Source organism: Triturus cristatus, chromosome 9 (assembly GCF_964204655.1).
Source record: "Triturus cristatus chromosome 9, aTriCri1.1, whole genome shotgun sequence".
In the NCBI taxonomy this organism is placed as follows: domain Eukaryota; kingdom Metazoa; phylum Chordata; class Amphibia; order Caudata; family Salamandridae; genus Triturus; species Triturus cristatus.
This window is the reverse complement of record NC_140592.1, coordinates 1,098,064,159-1,098,081,156: the sequence shown is the minus strand read 5'-3', so window position 1 is coordinate 1,098,081,156 and position 16,998 is coordinate 1,098,064,159.

Sequence of the window (16,998 nt, the reverse complement as noted above, 5' to 3'; positions counted from 1 at the left end):
CTTTTGCCTAGTATGGTGTAAATCCGTTTGGTATATTTTAGAAATATCTGGACAGTTAGTCTACAGGTCTTCCGTCCGGGGATTTGTGAATTCACACATCTAATTGAAGGCACATCATGGGACTGGGAACCTTTTTATTAAAATCCACTATGCTCCATTTGTTCAGTTGTCACAGAAAGATTTCAGTTACTGTCGCTATTACCCAACATGGTGAACCGATAGAACCTACCCCTCAAGTTGCAGTAATATGGTTTCCTTGAAGAATTAGGGGTGTCTGCGGAGAACGCAGTTTGATTGGAATTGGAACTGTGGTTGATAAAAGAGACATTGCTAAATACTGAACTCTGCCATTCCCCATTTGTTGGATGAGTTGCACTCAGCTATGGTCTGATTGCAAAGTTAGAGGAAACCATATATCAAGCACAGCTCTCTCCTCGGAATCACAAGAAAATGTGGGAGAAAAGGTGGGATTATTATGGTTTGTGATAATGTGCATGAGGAATTATAAGGCTTGTCAATTGCTTAATGGAGAAGGATTTAATAGTGTGATTGTATTTGTGTATTTGGTTATGCTCTTTTCACAAACTATCAAATGAAGTTATAACAAAAACTGTAATCGTCATACATTAGTGCTCATGATTACTTTGTTCTTTTCCATGTTCTTCCCAACTCAGTACACCAATAGGAAGCATGCTGCAGCATTTCCTCCAGACCTGGGACAAAGGGGTAGGTAGAAATGTAAAATACCAGCACGTTGAACTCAACCTATGATTGTACCAAGCAAGCAAGGCACACACTTTCCTGGAGAAGATCCTCTGACTCTTCCAGCCAAGAATCGATCTGTTCTTCCTCATACCCATCGATCCACCCACTTATAGTCACCATTTCTCCTTTACATTCTTTCATCTATTCGTTCTTTAATCCATCATGCAGTCTTTCACCAATGCCTCCATCTATTGGCCATTCCATCAATCCATCCATCCATACAGACATTTATCATTTAAGCTTGCATCCACCCATACATCCATCCTTTGACTTACCCATCCATCAATAAAGCTTTTTATCCATCAATCGATCCTTTTGCCCATCTGTTCAATCATCCATACTCTCTGATTTCCATTTACTTTGCCATCCATATATCCACTTAAATTACGATTTACTCTGCATCCTTCCACCATCCCTCCTCTCAGATTTCATTTACTCTGCCACCCATCCATCCTCTCAGATCCCCATTCACTATGTCATCCTTTCAATCCACTCACCCACCCTCAGATTTCCATTTACTCTAACATCCTTCATCATCATCCTCTCATATTTCAAGTTAATCTGCCCTCCATCTATCCATCCAACCCTTCATCCAGCCCTCGCTGCTGTCAATTTATTCTGCCAACCTTTTATCCACCCATGTATCCTCTCAGATTTCAATTTGCTCTGCCATCCTTTCATCCGCCCATCTATCCATCATCTCACCACCTCATCCATCAACCATTCACCCACCCATCCTTTCACCCACCCATACATCCCTTTACCCACTATTCCTATCACCCATAAATCCATCCTTTACTCACCCATCCTTCCATCCATCCACCCTTTCATACTTCCATCCACCCATTCTTTCACCCACACATCATTCCATCCTTTCACCCACCCATCCTTTTACCCCCGCATCCAGCACTCCTTTCACCCACTCAACTACCCATCCTTATACCCACTCATCCATCCAACCTTTTACGCTTTCATAGTTTATTCCACTGATCTATCCTTTTACCTACCCAGCCTTTCATCAACTCATCCATCCAACCTTAAACCGACCCATCCATCCCTTTATCCACTGATCTTTTCACACATACATTCATCCTTTTACCCACCCATCCTTCCATCCACTAATCCATCCATCCTTTCATCCACTCATCCTTTCTCTCACTCATCCATCCATTCACTTACTCGTGCATACACTTGCTCATACTTCTTTCTCTTTTCTATTAGCCTATTTTTCTTTTAGCAATAATTATAAGCTTTTATCCGCCAAGTTGCAGATAATAGGCCCATAAAGATCCCCACCCTCTTGTAGCTGGTAAAGCAGAGGGGGAAGAGGTTCATGATGCCCCTGCATCCATCCTCTCAGATCCCCATTTACTTTGGCATCCTTTCATCCACCCATCTAGCCATCATCTCACCCACTCATACACCCCCTTCACCCACACATTCACCATCCATCCACCCTCTCAGATTTCAGTTTTTCTCTGCCTTTTCATCAATCCCTTCATCCATCCCTCTCAAATTTCCATTTACTCTGCCATCTTTTCATCCACCCATCAATCTTCAGATTTCCATTTAGTGTCATCCTTTCATTCACCCATCTAGCCATCATCTCACCCACTCCTCTACCCATCCTTTCACCCACTCATTCATCCATCCTTTCACCCTTCCACACTTTCACTGACCAATCCATCCTTTACCCACCCACTCATCCATCCTTTTGCCCACTCATCCATCCATCCTTCCATCCTCCCACCCACCCTTTCACCCAATCATCCTTTCATACTTTTATCCACCCATCCTTTCACCCACATATCCATCCATCCACCCACCCATCCTTTTAACAACTCATCCATAACTCCTTTCATCCACTCAACTTCCCATCGGACAGGTGAGGAACATGGCGACAGGTTAGACGCCAGTCACAAGGTGCTCAGGAATGGCTGCACGTATTAACTTGTTTTCCTCAACAGTTCATGTGGTGACACTTTCTAAAAACCAAAATGCGAATATAGAGACAGAGCATACGATTGCGAGTCCACAACACCCCCCTCCCCACCTGAGTGGTTACCTTGTTTTCTTCTTGGATGTGGATGCCGGAGCTGCGCTGCTTGCTTCCCTGTTGGATCAAAGTTTTGGCTTTAGTGTGACCCGGACAAATCTTCCAAGTCAATCTCAGGGATAGTCATGGTAGGGCCAGCACCAGTCACAGCTCCCACAAGGTGTGTTTGGAAATACAAGGTCGACGAGAAGCAAGGAGTATGTATGTATGTATGTATGTATGTAGGAGTATGTACGCGAATAACAGATCACATATATTTCCAGAGACTCTCATCTACTGATCAGGTACTGAATACTGCCCAGTATTTGGAGGGGCAAGTCAAGTCAAGACCTTCAGCTGGTAGGAAGGAGTATGTAGGGGACTCCTATAAGAGCCCACCTGTGAGAGATCTCACTTCATCTAATATTTCCACTGCCGTAGAAAAGCGATCGGTGCCTAACTGGTATGAAACATCTTAAAAGCTTAGCCCAGGCAGGGTGAGGGGACAGATTTGGTGCACGAACTGTGATCAAAAGTTCCTCAGAAGAAACCTACCCCTTCTGTAAATTCATTCCTTATAATTATGGAAAATAGAAGTAAAAACTCCATGCAGCAGGAGGGGCAGTCAAATACTGAGGATCCTTGCGAGACTAGGGATGGTCCCGTCCCCACTTCCAATACGGGGCTCAATTGCAACCAGACTCTGTACTTATTACCATCTTTGTTGTTAATGGATTTGAGGTTTTAGGCCAAGGGCCTAATTTGGGTAACAGTGGTGTCACGGTCTCTCCATCATCTATATCTTCTATACTTCAGGGGTCTCAAGCTCCCGATCATATTGAGGCGGCACAATCACGAGTATCTGATAATCCATTGACAAAAGATAGCACAGTGATAGATCAATTTCTTGTGGGTTTGAAGCAAGAAATTATGCACACACACAAAAAAAAAAATCACAAAAAAAAAAAAAAAATCGATGTTTCTGAGCAAATCGAGAGGGACAATCAGGGGGTCTCTGTCAGGTGCTTCGAGTACAACTTGACGATCTAGCTGCACACAAAAAATGCTTAGAAGAGCAGATGAACAGGTAGCTGGTGTAATGTAGTAAAGTGTGGGATACAAGGTTTAGGCATGCTATTGTTTATTCTACTATTTTGTAGAATTATGGAGCAAACATTTTTTCTGTGTGTTCTCTTGTTGCTAACTGTACCCATGGAATGTCTATTGTGCAGGGAAAGCTGTTGTTTGAAATTACACTATGGACAAGATTTTGTGTTGGTGGAGGCAACGCTAGCTGCGGACAGTCACAACCATGTAGCTCAGGAAATAAACGTACCTGAAGAAACGCTCTGCCTCCAACGTCATACTGCAGTCTCCCACAGATTAACAAAAAACTTGCAAGAAATTGCTGAATTGAGACACCAGAATTGACAATTGAGGGACAATATGGAAAGATTAGAGATCCATTCCAGGAGGAATAATTTGAGGATCATAAAAGTTCCAAAGGGTGCAGAAGGGATTGACTTTTCTAGGGGGAAATTCAGCAAGTACATACAGATCCAATTAAGCGTAATCCCAATTGTAAGGCACATAGGAAGATACTGGTCGATTTTCAGACTTATGACATCAAGGAACTAATCCTCTCAGTTGCACCAAGGCAGGGTCACTGGTTTATGATTATTTTCCTTACCATGTCAGACATAGGCAGAATCATAGCACAATGCCAGTGCCCAATGTAAGTTTACCTGTGGGTGTAAGGAGAACACAAGAGGGGCTTTGGATTACCACAAATCAAAAATGGATTCTTTGTTAGAGATAATAACGTGGAATGTGAATGGCCTAAGAGAGAGGAAGAAGCAGAGGATGGTCTTAGAATTTCTAAAATACGTAAAGGTCCAGATCATTATCCTACAGGAGATGCATATAGAGAAGTGGGACTGCAATCTATTTTTGAAGAGTTGCTCCTGGATTCAAGATGTCGTCTGTTCGAAGCAGGTGGAGAACACAAAGAGATTTGCCATAATTATAAGTAGTAACTCCGGGAGATGGGTTGTTAAGGACAAAACATATGATTCAAGGAGATGGTTAATTGCAGTGTTGCATATCGGCTGCTTTGAGTGTACCTTTGCAGGATATAATGATGACCCTCTCCACTTGGATATCTTGCATCTGGTAGACTGGCCTTCACCTTGCCTGGTGGATGGAAACTTTAATGTCATCCTTGATAAAGAATACAATAGAACATCAAGGTCAACCTAACAAAGTATACTAAAGTCAGACAGAGGCTAAAAGATATGATGGCAGATTTAAGTCTAACAGATATCTGGCACAAGAGAGGCTACAACTTCTATAGCAAACAAATATGCCAACCACTCATGTATTATTTATTCTTTTAGCTTGATCATTAATCCATTGAGTCCATTCAGTAACTCACGCTCCAGCAATAAACCATTCAGCATTTCTTACCAATTTACCAATCTCAAAGCCCCCTCGAAGGTGGACCTTCAGGAGGTTATCTTCTCCAAGAAGAGAGTCGCAGAGGAGTTAAGAGGGATAAGAGCAGATTCTTTTAGATCATAATATTGGCACTTGTAGAGCGCTATTGTCTGGGACTCATTTAAGGCATATATTAGGGAATGCATTTTGAAAGTATCACATATCCAGAGTATCGAAAATCAAAACTACCAGAGTGATCTAATTGCAAGAATTGCTCAGGAGAAAGATCTATACTTTGAGGCACGGCAGTCCCCTAAACTGAATTCCTCTTTAAGGACTGAACTTGAACTTTCACAGAACAAGCTCAAATTAAATATCTAGAAATGATTGCAAGCAAAGTGGAAGGCCAGTAAGCTCCAACACTTTGAGTATGGGAGAATAGTGAAGCTTTATTAGCTTGTGAGATGAAGACAGACCTTTATAGAATATCTTGTTGAGCTGATACAGGGAAGGTCATGAACTCAATGGAGGAAATAAAAGCAGAGATGTTAGGAAATCTCAGGGCAATATATATAGGGAAGACATGAACCCAGATCCCCAATCAATTAAAGATTTGCTGCAGGGCAAGAATCTTCTGCACCTCTTGGATGAGCACAATTCAGACTTCCAGGGTGAGATCACAAAGGGAGAGATCAGGGAACAAGTTAAAAGACTTGGCACTAGCAAAGCAGCAGGCCAGGATTGAATCCTTGCTGAATTCTAGAACCAGATGGGAAATCATCTTGTTCCTATATGGAGAACCTTTTTTAATGAGATCTATTTAGATAACAGCAAAATTCCACCCTCCTGACATGAAGCTATAGTTGTCATGATTCTTAAGCCATGCCAAAATGTCAGGATGGCAGACTCCAATAGGCCTATTAACGTTTTTAAACTGCGCTTATAAAATCTTGACAGAAATTCTTGCTAAGAGGCTAGTAGGTATTCTCTAAACCATAATTCATCCCGATTGGAAGGGATTCATCCCAGGCAGCCAGCTGAATTAACCCATAGTCTTATTGGAACTATAGACATGGTCGAGACTTTTAATCTTCGCTTGACAATTGCAACAGTTGATGCTGCAAAAGCATTTGACAGGGTTAATTGGGTCTATCAATGGGAAGTATTGCAGCACTTTGGTTTCAGTAGTAATGTCATTAAGTCCATATGAACTCTATATAAGGCACCAGTAGCTAATAACTTGATCAATGGCGAGATCACAGCACCTTTTCAGATATCCAGGGGTACTAGGCTAGGGTGTTTACTTTTGTTGATTCTCTTCGACTTATATATTGAGCCCTTTGCTCAGATGATCCGGCTGGATAAGTCTATCCTTCCTTTTGAAGTTGTAGGTTTATCTACAAAAATAGCGTTATATATGCCAATGATATAGTTTTATATACTTTGAACCCAGAGTTTTCCGTCCCTAGGTTTGAGCAGCATGGTGAAGAATTTGGAAAATTGACAATGTAATAAACAGGGAACAAACAGAGATCATGGCATGGGCTAGTGAGAAGTTATGATTACAGATCAAAAACCAAATTAGGTACAGAGGGATTTTGGTAATTCAGAAGGTAGATGACATACCAGGCACTAACTTTTCTAATGTATCTCACGACAAAAAAGCCCTTCTTAGAAGGTGAGAGATCTTGCCACTTGGCATCTATAGGAGGGTAAATATCATTAAGATGTTGGTTCTCCCTAAGGTGACGTTTTTGTTTAACACCATACCGCTCACAATTCCCAAAAAGCTTATACAGAAACTACAAGGGGGTGCTTGTAGTTTCATGTGGACATCTAAGAGGGCCAGGATCTCCTGCAAAAAGCTACAGAGGAAGTTGTAGGAAAGGTTCAGGTCCTCCCAGATTTCCAAACATATTATTATGCTTTTCAGTTTAAAAGCTTTTGGCTCCTGGCTAAAGGCCTGATAATTCTTACATGGGCTAATTGTATATGTGTACAACAGAGGAAAAGGAGGTGATGTGAGTGTTCTCTAAGATCAGAAGCAGTGTTTGGGTAAAAACGCGATTCTTTTCTAAAATGCCCTCACCCACTCATAGTGGCATGCTTCATCATAGGGCTGCTACAACATCCCTGAGCAGACCAACACCTGAGACGGAGCAAAGGGAAGGGGGAAGACAATACAAATAAAAATATTGTGATCCGTATAGCAGAACGAAAAAGACAATGAAAGTGGAATATAAAACTATCTTGGTGATGATCTAAACTATCTTTATTCTTCAGCTCCCCGGATAGCATTAAAATTAATTGAAAATAGGGATGACCTGGGGGGTAATTAGTGCCCCTTCACCCCTCCTTGTGGCTCATTTTGTCGACATGTTTTGGACGTTAATTATCGCCCATACAGGGTCATTCCGCCTTCCTCAGGACTGGTGATCCCACTTATTTCATGCCCCTTTAAGAGTAAATTAAGTTATTCAAGGATAATGACCTTTCTTGTCACTTTCTCTATACATTCATTCAGTTTTCCTGAAATGACAAACATAAATAAGTACAACACTTTGCGTTTTTCTAGAACACTCATGGGAATACTCCACACAGCGAGATGCCTGCTTCCTGTCCATAGTCCAAGCCAATAATAATTCCATAGGTAGGGATCCGTGCAATCCACTTAAGGTCTCATTCCGAGCCCATACTGGCCCTACTTCCTGGCCAGACCACCACTACATGTAAGCAACACCCAATAGTAAAATGCAATTAAAAGAGAAAAGGAAACACAAAATATTCTCTTATAGAGTTTCACCATGTATTTCACTGAAACTGGAGTGCTAGCATGAGCGTCTCCCTGAAATGCTGACTGTATTAGTATTTTTTAACAGCTCCATCGTCATTTTATATGCAGGCCCCATACAACATGTATATTTTGTATATGGCCTTGTTAGAGCATATTGGACTAATAAGTTCTTGTTTAAGTTTGGGGACCCAAAGTTTTTTAGACAAGTCAGATTGAAGGTACTTCTAGCTGCTCTTAAGGTCTGGGTATAGTTGAGGAAAATTCTCAGGATACATTATCACTCTGACACGGCACCAATCTGCAATTCAGCTGGGAATCCTGAGTGGCTTAAAGACAAACTTAGTCAACCTCACCGGAATGGTAACTGATCTTCTTGGGGGGACCTTAGAAATGGAGCTGTTCCTATCACATTGCAGGAGTTTTCTGATCTTTAGAAGGGGGGCGGGGGGTTCCTGTTCTCAAAATTAAAATATCTACAATCACGTTCTTGGTGGACATCTCAAAAGCGGTCAAAGGTGAGCTGCTCAGCCCATGAGGACTTCTTCGATTGGTTAGGGGCTACACTGTAACTTAAGAAATAGGTCTTGATGTGGTATAGGGCAATTATCTCTGCAGTTGATAAGAAAATTTCAGCTTTGTATCTGCTTTGGGAAAAGGATCTTCCGGAGCTGGAGAAAGAACAACTATGGCTAGTATCTTTGAATTTAGTGTACTCTGCGGTCAAACCTGCCCCACTATAAAAGAACCATCTGTTTACTCTCCATAAAGCTTTTTGGACCCTTTTGAAACTGGCTAAGTTTACCTCAGAGTCCCCAAGATGTAGGAAGGGCGGTGAGCCAGAGTCTGATGACAAACATATGTTTGTTGACTGTCCAGCACTGATTTCCTTTTAGAGGGATGTAAGTGAAATCCTAAAGGCAATCACTGCACTTGAGGTAAAGGTAAGCCTGTGTTTGATTCCATTTCCGGGAGACCCACTCCTTCAATGTGATGAGTTGAGTAAGAATCATGAGTCACTGATCTTTTTCTTGATATTGGTTGATGGAAGAAATGGATCACTCCAGTTCCGCCACTTGTATCAGATTGGTTTAGATCAGTGAGCTATGTTAGAAGATTTGACAAGGTAATCTCAATTGAGAAAAGGTGGAGCCCCATCTTGATTTGGCATAGTAAACCATAATTGTCTTATGATTACACCTTCGCTTTGCTTAGAATTGGGCCCTCCCACACAATAACAAGAAATATTCAGCAAGTCCACATATAAGCTACCCCAGGCGGGAGTGCATGAACTCAACTCATTGAGTTGGGTCTTAGCTGATGTTGATATGAGGACAAAAAAAATAGATATGATAAAGATTTCATGTAAATGTTGATACACATGGGTGAGATGATGGGGCCTTGAGAAACTCCTGCTCTAGTGCTGAATGGTTTAGAAGAGAATAGAGGGGTATGTATAATATATCTTCTATTGTGTAGAGACGAAGGAGTCCAGGCAAGAGCTGTGCCCTCTATTCTAGCTTCCTCAAGTCTTTTGATTAGCGCATCATGATCCACTATGTCAAGCATTGCCAAAAGGTCCAAGAGAAGATGGGCAGCAATCCAGTTCTGGTCTATTGTTTTTTACAGACATCCCAGATAGAGATTATGGCTGATTCAATGTCTCCTTCGGGATGAAATCCAGTTTGGATTCAATGAATTGTGACATTGAGGCAAAAACTGCTCTTTCTAGGAGTTTTCTCAGGAATGGTCAGTTTGCTATGAGTCTGTTGTTATCGGGCCAAGATTGTTCAGGTTAGGGTTTTTTAATACTGGGCATATGTATGCTTTCAATAAACAAACAGTTCAAACGAGAGAGTCCAAGGGAAAAAATTTTAAGACCACTAAGGATTATATCCCCAAACAACTATTGACCAACACAAGAATCCTAGGGTCTAAGTGCTACCTCTAAGTTACAACTTAAACCTATGCGATAGTAATTAACCTAATTGGTAAAAACTATTGAGCAGAGTGTTCCTAAGGGCAGATCCCATTTAGGACGTAATCCCTCACTCACCAATGGTGACATGCTTCATCATAGGGACTCTCCTCCCAAAGGAAAACCTAGTTCCTTTGGGGGCTACAACCCCCTCTCTGAGAGGGAGGAGCTCAGGGATGTTTTATTTCTAGTTTTGAGGACTAACTAAGTCCACATATGATGAGCAAAGGTGTATGAGCAAGGATGCAGCGCAAATAATGAAAAATGGTGAATATGTGAAAAGAAGTGTTTAAGACAGTTGGGTAACACTCAGTTTTACAAACCTTTACGGGAAGACCCCACCACAAGACTGGAACTAGAGATCAAAACCATGGTGGAGGAAGCGGTTGCAAATAGTTGGATTACGGGACAAGAGGCAGGGTTTCTCATTCAAAGCCATCCTGTCATCCCCTACTTTTATGCTCTACCCAAGGTGCATAAAGTACAGAGGCCACCCCCGGGACGTCCCATCATCTCTGGTTTGGGGTCTCTGCTAGAGCCTTTGTCTACTTTTGTAGATCATTTTTTACATCCACTCGTTTTGGATATGCCAACCTACCTAAAGGACACCAAGGATGTTTTGAATCTGATTGAAACCGTTGAATTCAATGTGGATAGCGATTTCCTCGTCTCCTTTGACGTGGAATCGCTTTATACTTGTATTCCTCAAGATGAGACTTTAGCCAAAATTGAGGCTTTATTATTGGAGAATGTTCCCGATTCCATCACCCCGGTATCCTTCATTATGAATTGTGCCCGTATTGCCATGAAGGAGAATTTCTTCAGGTTTGAGGAACAGCTGTTTTTGCAAGTGTCCGGGACTTCTATGGGCAGTGTGTTCGCTCCGAGTTTAGCGAACCTCTATGTCCATAGTTTTGAACAGGAACACATTTTGTGCCCTCTCAACCCATATAGACATCACATACGGTGTTGGAGACGGTATATTGATGACATCTTTGTCGTATGGACAGGGTCATTGTCTTCCATCAATGATTTCAAGGCTTGGTTGAACACCCGTAATGCCTACCTGAGGTTTACCTGTGAGTTTAGCAAAGTGGGTTTGCCTTTCCTTGATGTCTTGATCTTTCCGGCTGATGGCGGTCTTCGCACCGAACTGTACAAGAAACCAATGGCAAGGAATTCACTGTTGCTGTTTGACAGTTTCCATCCTAAAGCTTTGCGCCAAAATTTGCCCTTTGGGCAGTTTCTGCGGATTAGGAGGAACTGTTCAACGATGGACAAATACTATGAACATGCTAAAGTATTGTCAAATCAGCTTGTGACCAGACACTATCCCAGAAAGTTGGTGAAACAGTCTTTGAAACGCGCAGCGAATAACAATAGGGCTGCATTACTTGAACTGAATAGTCCCAAGGAAGCTACGAATAGACTCACCTGTGTCAATACGTTTTGCAGTTTTTCTAATCAGATCAAGAAAAGCATTTTGGCAAACTGGAAGATACTAAATATCGGGACGACACCTTTACCACGTCCTTTGTTTGCCTTTAAACGCAGCACCAACATCAAGGATAGACTCGTACATACTCGCCCACTTGAGACCACTAAACACCATCAAGACACACTGTGGGACTTACCAAAAGTACGTGGTCATTTCCCCTGTGGAAGTTGTGCTGCGTGTGCACATACCGCTCATACTACGCAAGTTGACATTGGCACGTTGAGACAGTGGATTTTGACTAGTCATACTAATTGCACCAGCAATAATTTAATCTATCTCATTACGTGTCCTTGTTCACTCCGGTATATTGGTATGACGACACGTAAAGTAAAGACACGCATACTGGAACACAAGAGTACTATCCGCTGTAAGAAAGTCTCTACAAAACGGACTCAACACTTTGTGACGGCTGGCCACAGTCCCCAAGATCTGAAATGGACTGTGTTAGAACGTCCCTTTATTCCCACTCACTTGACAGATATTTCCTCTTTTCTGTTTAAGAAGGAACAACGGTGGGTCTATAAATTGGATACTGACCAGTCTGGTTTGAATGATGATATTCCCTGGGTGTCTCTATAGTACATCATCTTTGTATCTAACTATGTATGGACGCCACTCTTTTGTCATGATGCCTTCTGTTTGTAGGTTATTTAGCTTTAATACAGCTATGTACCTTAGTCCCGCTCGGGGCCAACATTTTGTGATTATAGGCCGTGTGTCACCACAGGTTTCATGCTTTACTTATAGCGCATTCTATCTATATGTGCAATCTATAGCACTTTCGCTTTGCTTCAGCGCATACGATTTACTCTATGTTTCCACTGTGTGCAGAGCGTATTAATATCCACATCATTGGGTTAGCATTATACAACGGCTTGACCATAGAGTCCATATATTCATGCGCGCATACGATTAACTCTACGTTTCAACTGTGTATAGAGCGCATTAACATTTACATCAGTGGGCTAGCATGACACAAAGGCTTGACCTATTGGGTCCGTATTTTCATATTTCCATGTGCGCATACTAGGTGTCTGAGTAGCGTCTTGAAGCAAAAATCTGCACCTCGTGGGTACCCGTAGTGACGAGTCTTTCATCACAGGTTTCAGTTCAGAATGACTCGGGGTTGACATTTGTTTATGGCGCCTGTCATCCTTTAGGCGTATTAGATATGCGCATGTGCACACCAGTTTCTGTGTGGCCTATGAGACACATGCGCGATGCTAACATGTAACAATTGGACTCCGCGCATGCGCATGATTTCCACTATCGCTGAGCATGCGCAACGGAGTACTACTAACGCCACCTGATCTCGATTAAGAAGTCACGGGAAGGGGTATTTAAGAGCGCGGTCTTTGACCAGCACTCACCTCCGGCAGCAGGCTCTCCAGGTCTAGCGGTACCGACGGATAGGTAAGCGTTTGTGAGCATGTTTGGAGTTTCTTTGCCTTAGGTTCTGTAAACCACGCTGGTCTGGGGATCTTGCTTTATGTTATGTAGTTATGTCTGCTTACTACCATCCACATAGTCATTGGAGGGTTCTTGCTCCTTCTACTTGCTATGTTTGGCAGAGGGTTGCGTGATTAGTGATCTTGGAGTCCTTATAGCAGACTTACAGCATATATAATGTGACCTTTATGGGTTAACCCCTCTTCTATTTTCATTATTCTATAGCTCCTTACACGATTGGTCATTTTTAGATGATCGATATGAATAGCTTTTGACTACTATACGATCGTTTTTGAAATTTTGTTGACTCTGTCTTTGCACTCCACAAATCAAATAAAAAAATTTTTATAGAGCGGTGCTGCCCTCCTGAGCGGTTGCCAGGTAGAGGTGAGATGCTGTACCCAGCCTTTGCGGGTAAGGTATCTTTTTCCTTTGTGACTTATGTCTATGCAGATCTTTTTTAGTACACATTTCATATTGTTAAGACATGTATTAAGCTTACCTGACATGTGCTACTTTCTTTCCATTTCAGGTATCTGCAGGTTTTGATAGAGGCCTATGATATTGCTCTGGCCCCATATCCTTTTTTGTTTTTTCACTTTCTTCTCTTGCAGTAGCGTTTCTTTGTAAGGTCCTGACGAAAGCCCGATCCACCTTGTATTAAGTTGTGGGGAGAAAGTGTTGTGTCTGTTTGTTATCTTTCTCCAAAAGAAAGATGTTTTTTCTGAGTTAAGTTGTGTGGGTAGTCGTGAGTCTGCTTGAAGTTGAAAGGTTGGGCTGAGGAGTTGGTTTTATGACATTACAATGCTGCCAATTACCACACATGTGCCTTTAACCACACATATGCCTTTACCATGCAGGTACGTATAATTAAGGAAAGTGTTACACATATATTCTATATATATATTTATATTTATTCACTGAAAAAACAAAGGTTACAGGGACATTATAGCAAGGAAATACAATTAAAAAACCCTTTGAAATTCACTGGAAAAAAACAAACATCAAAGAGACATTATAGTTAGGGTCACATTTCACTTATAAAAAACCAGTGAAATTCAGCAGTTACAGTTACCTGAGTTAATTCTAACTTACGCCCCCACAATGCACTACTTTTGACCCCACATATTACATTAATCATGACATGGTCAGTGACCTCACTGATAACATCGCAAATTACATCACTGATGACATCATTCAGTAAGTGGGTTTCATTAAATTTTCTGAGAGATAAAGATATATACTAAGCTACTGCATAAGTTAAATTACTATTCTTTTTGTACTACTATTGAGTGATACTGTTTCTAATATAGCTCATCTGAGTGGGTGTGTGACTGTATCAGTGTGTGACTGTGTGTGTAAGAGTGGTTGTATGGGTGAGGGCATGTGAGTGGCTGTTTGTGTGTGTGTGTGTATATGTGTATAGGTGCATGGGTGTGAGTGGATGTATTGGAGAGGGAATGTGTGAGTGGCTGTAAGGGTGAGTGAGTGGTTGTATAGATATGTGAATGGTTATGTCAGTGGTTCTGTGGGTATGAGTGGTTGTATGGGTGAGTGGCTGAGTAAATGGCTGTATGGGTAAGTGGGCGTGTGAGTAGGTGTATTGGTGTGTGAGTGTCTATAGGAGTGTGTGTGGGTATGCGAGGGCCTGTATGGGTGAGTAACTGTGTGATTTCTGTATGGGTGATTGAGTGGCTGTGAGGGTATGAGTAGGTGTGTATTTGTCTGAATGACTGGATGTTTGAGTGGTTGTATGTGTGTGTGAGTGAATGTGAGTGGCTCTATGGATGAGTAAGTGGGTATGTGAGTGCTTGTAAGCATCATACTTTATAAAATTAAAATCAAATCAAACGGGTATGTGAGTGGTTCTGTGGATGATGTCATCAGTCATGTCATTTGAGAGAGCATCAGTGATGTTAATGACCATATCATCAGTGTTATAATATCTGAGGTCATAAGCAGTGCATTGCGGGGAGTAAGTTCTAGTTAGCTCAGGTAACAATAACTGCTGAATTTCTATAACATCCCTGTAACCTTTGTTTTTTTCAGTGAATTTCTAAGGTTTTATTTATTTCTATTTCCTAACTATAACGTCTTTGTAACCTTTGACTTTTTCTGTGAATTTCATGATTTTTTAAAAATCTATTTCTAAGCTATAACGTCCCTGTAACCTTTTTTTAAAAAAAAACATTTTGAATTGATTTTTAACTTGTCAGAGTCAGATTTACCTTTGCATACATTCCTATACAAATAAGACAATTGTATATAAACATTTAAAACGCACAGTGTTTCAGTCAATTATTACATGCCCACGGTCCCCCTTTTTTGACATTTCTATTTCCACCATTGGTGAAACACACAGTTCTCCTCTATACGCGTTCCACCCGCCCCACTTTTTGTCCCACTTTTTAGGACAGCCCCTGGATTTGTAGACATCTTTTTCAGCAATCATGCACTTGACCATTTCCGCCACCCAGCCTATTGTCACTGGTCGATCTACTGCCCCCCCATTTCATCGTGATTGCTCTTTTCACTAATGTGTAGCCCAAGGTGGCTAATTGCTGCTCTATTTTCGTTAGGTCAGTGGCCTCCCAAATATTTAGGATCCCCATTGGTGGTGTTAGGGTAATTTGTTTCCCTAGTGGGTCTTGCATCTTCATTGTGGCCCTTTCCCACAGGGGTCGTTTTTGGGGGCAGTTCCATAGAAAATGATAAAATGTTGCTTCTTGATGACACCTATGTAGACAGACTGTGTCTTGTCTTGTACCTATTTTGGCTAGGGTTACTCCTGTGAACCTTTGGTTTTTTAAATGTAACCTATAACCTTTGAGAGCGAGTAAGTGAATGCCTCAGTGTCTTTGTGGGTATGTGAGTGATGTCTCAATGGGTCTGTCAGTGGGTGTGTGTGTGTCTCTTAGTGGGTTTTGGGAGTGGCTGCATAAGTGTCTCACTGGGTGTGTGAGTCTGAGTGGGTGTGTGAGTGTGCATGAATCTGAGTGGGTCTGTGAGTGGGTGCATGAGTTTCTGAGTGTGTGAGTGGACAGGCCACATTTGAATGGGGGAGAAAAGTCTCATGGCTCCCCTTACCTGGCCAATTTTGCCCCTGGAAACCTGATCCCCTGGGGCATGGCCACAATAGAATGAGGGAGAGGGGCTGCATGGCTCCCCTCCCCGGGCTGATTTCGACCCCAGGGGTCCCATCCCCTGAGGCCTGACCTTTTTAAAAACTAAGATAGGGTAGGGAGCTACATGCACCCCTCCCTGGCCGATTTCAACCCCGGGGACCCCATTCCCCAGAGCCCAGCCATTATTCTATGGGGAAGAGGGCCGTGCGTCCCCCTTCAGGACCAATTTCGGCATCAGGACCCCATACCCTGGGGCCAAGCCATTCTACTATAGGAAGGAAGCTATGCCGTCTCCCCTTCCCAGGCTGATTTCAGCCCTGGGGACACCATCCCCCACCATAATTAAATATGGAAGGGGGGCCACGGAGCCCCCCTCCCCAGGCTGATTTCGACCCTGGCGACCCCATCTGCCGGGGCCCCTCCATGTCACCTGAGTGCCCCCAGAGCACCCAGTGTGCTATGGGACCACGGGGGACCCTCAAGACCAGACAGGAGGCTGCCAAAAGGCAGCTCGCAGTCTGTCAGAGCAAATGTTTTCAGACGTTTCCCTGCATGGAACAAGATGGAAACTCCACTTTCTGCACGCCAACGCTGTTTGACAGCTCCAGCTTGCAGGAAGCAGTTATGTTTGCTTTTGCTTGGTGGGAGCTGGCAGCTCCCACTAGTTTAGGGTGGTTAATTGAAAAGCCAGGTCTTCTGCTTCTTGCAGAATTTAAGAGAGGCGGAAGCTCTGATATGGAGTTAGAGGTCGTTCCACACTTTACTACCAATGTAAGAGTACCTATCCACCTGATCTGGTTCTGTGTATGCATGGGATGTGTGCACTTAGGAGTCCTGCAGAGCAGAGGTGGGTGGTGGAAGGTGATGCAACTGTTCAGGTAGGTAGGGCCTAAGTTGTGTAGTCTTGAATGTGTGTATGAG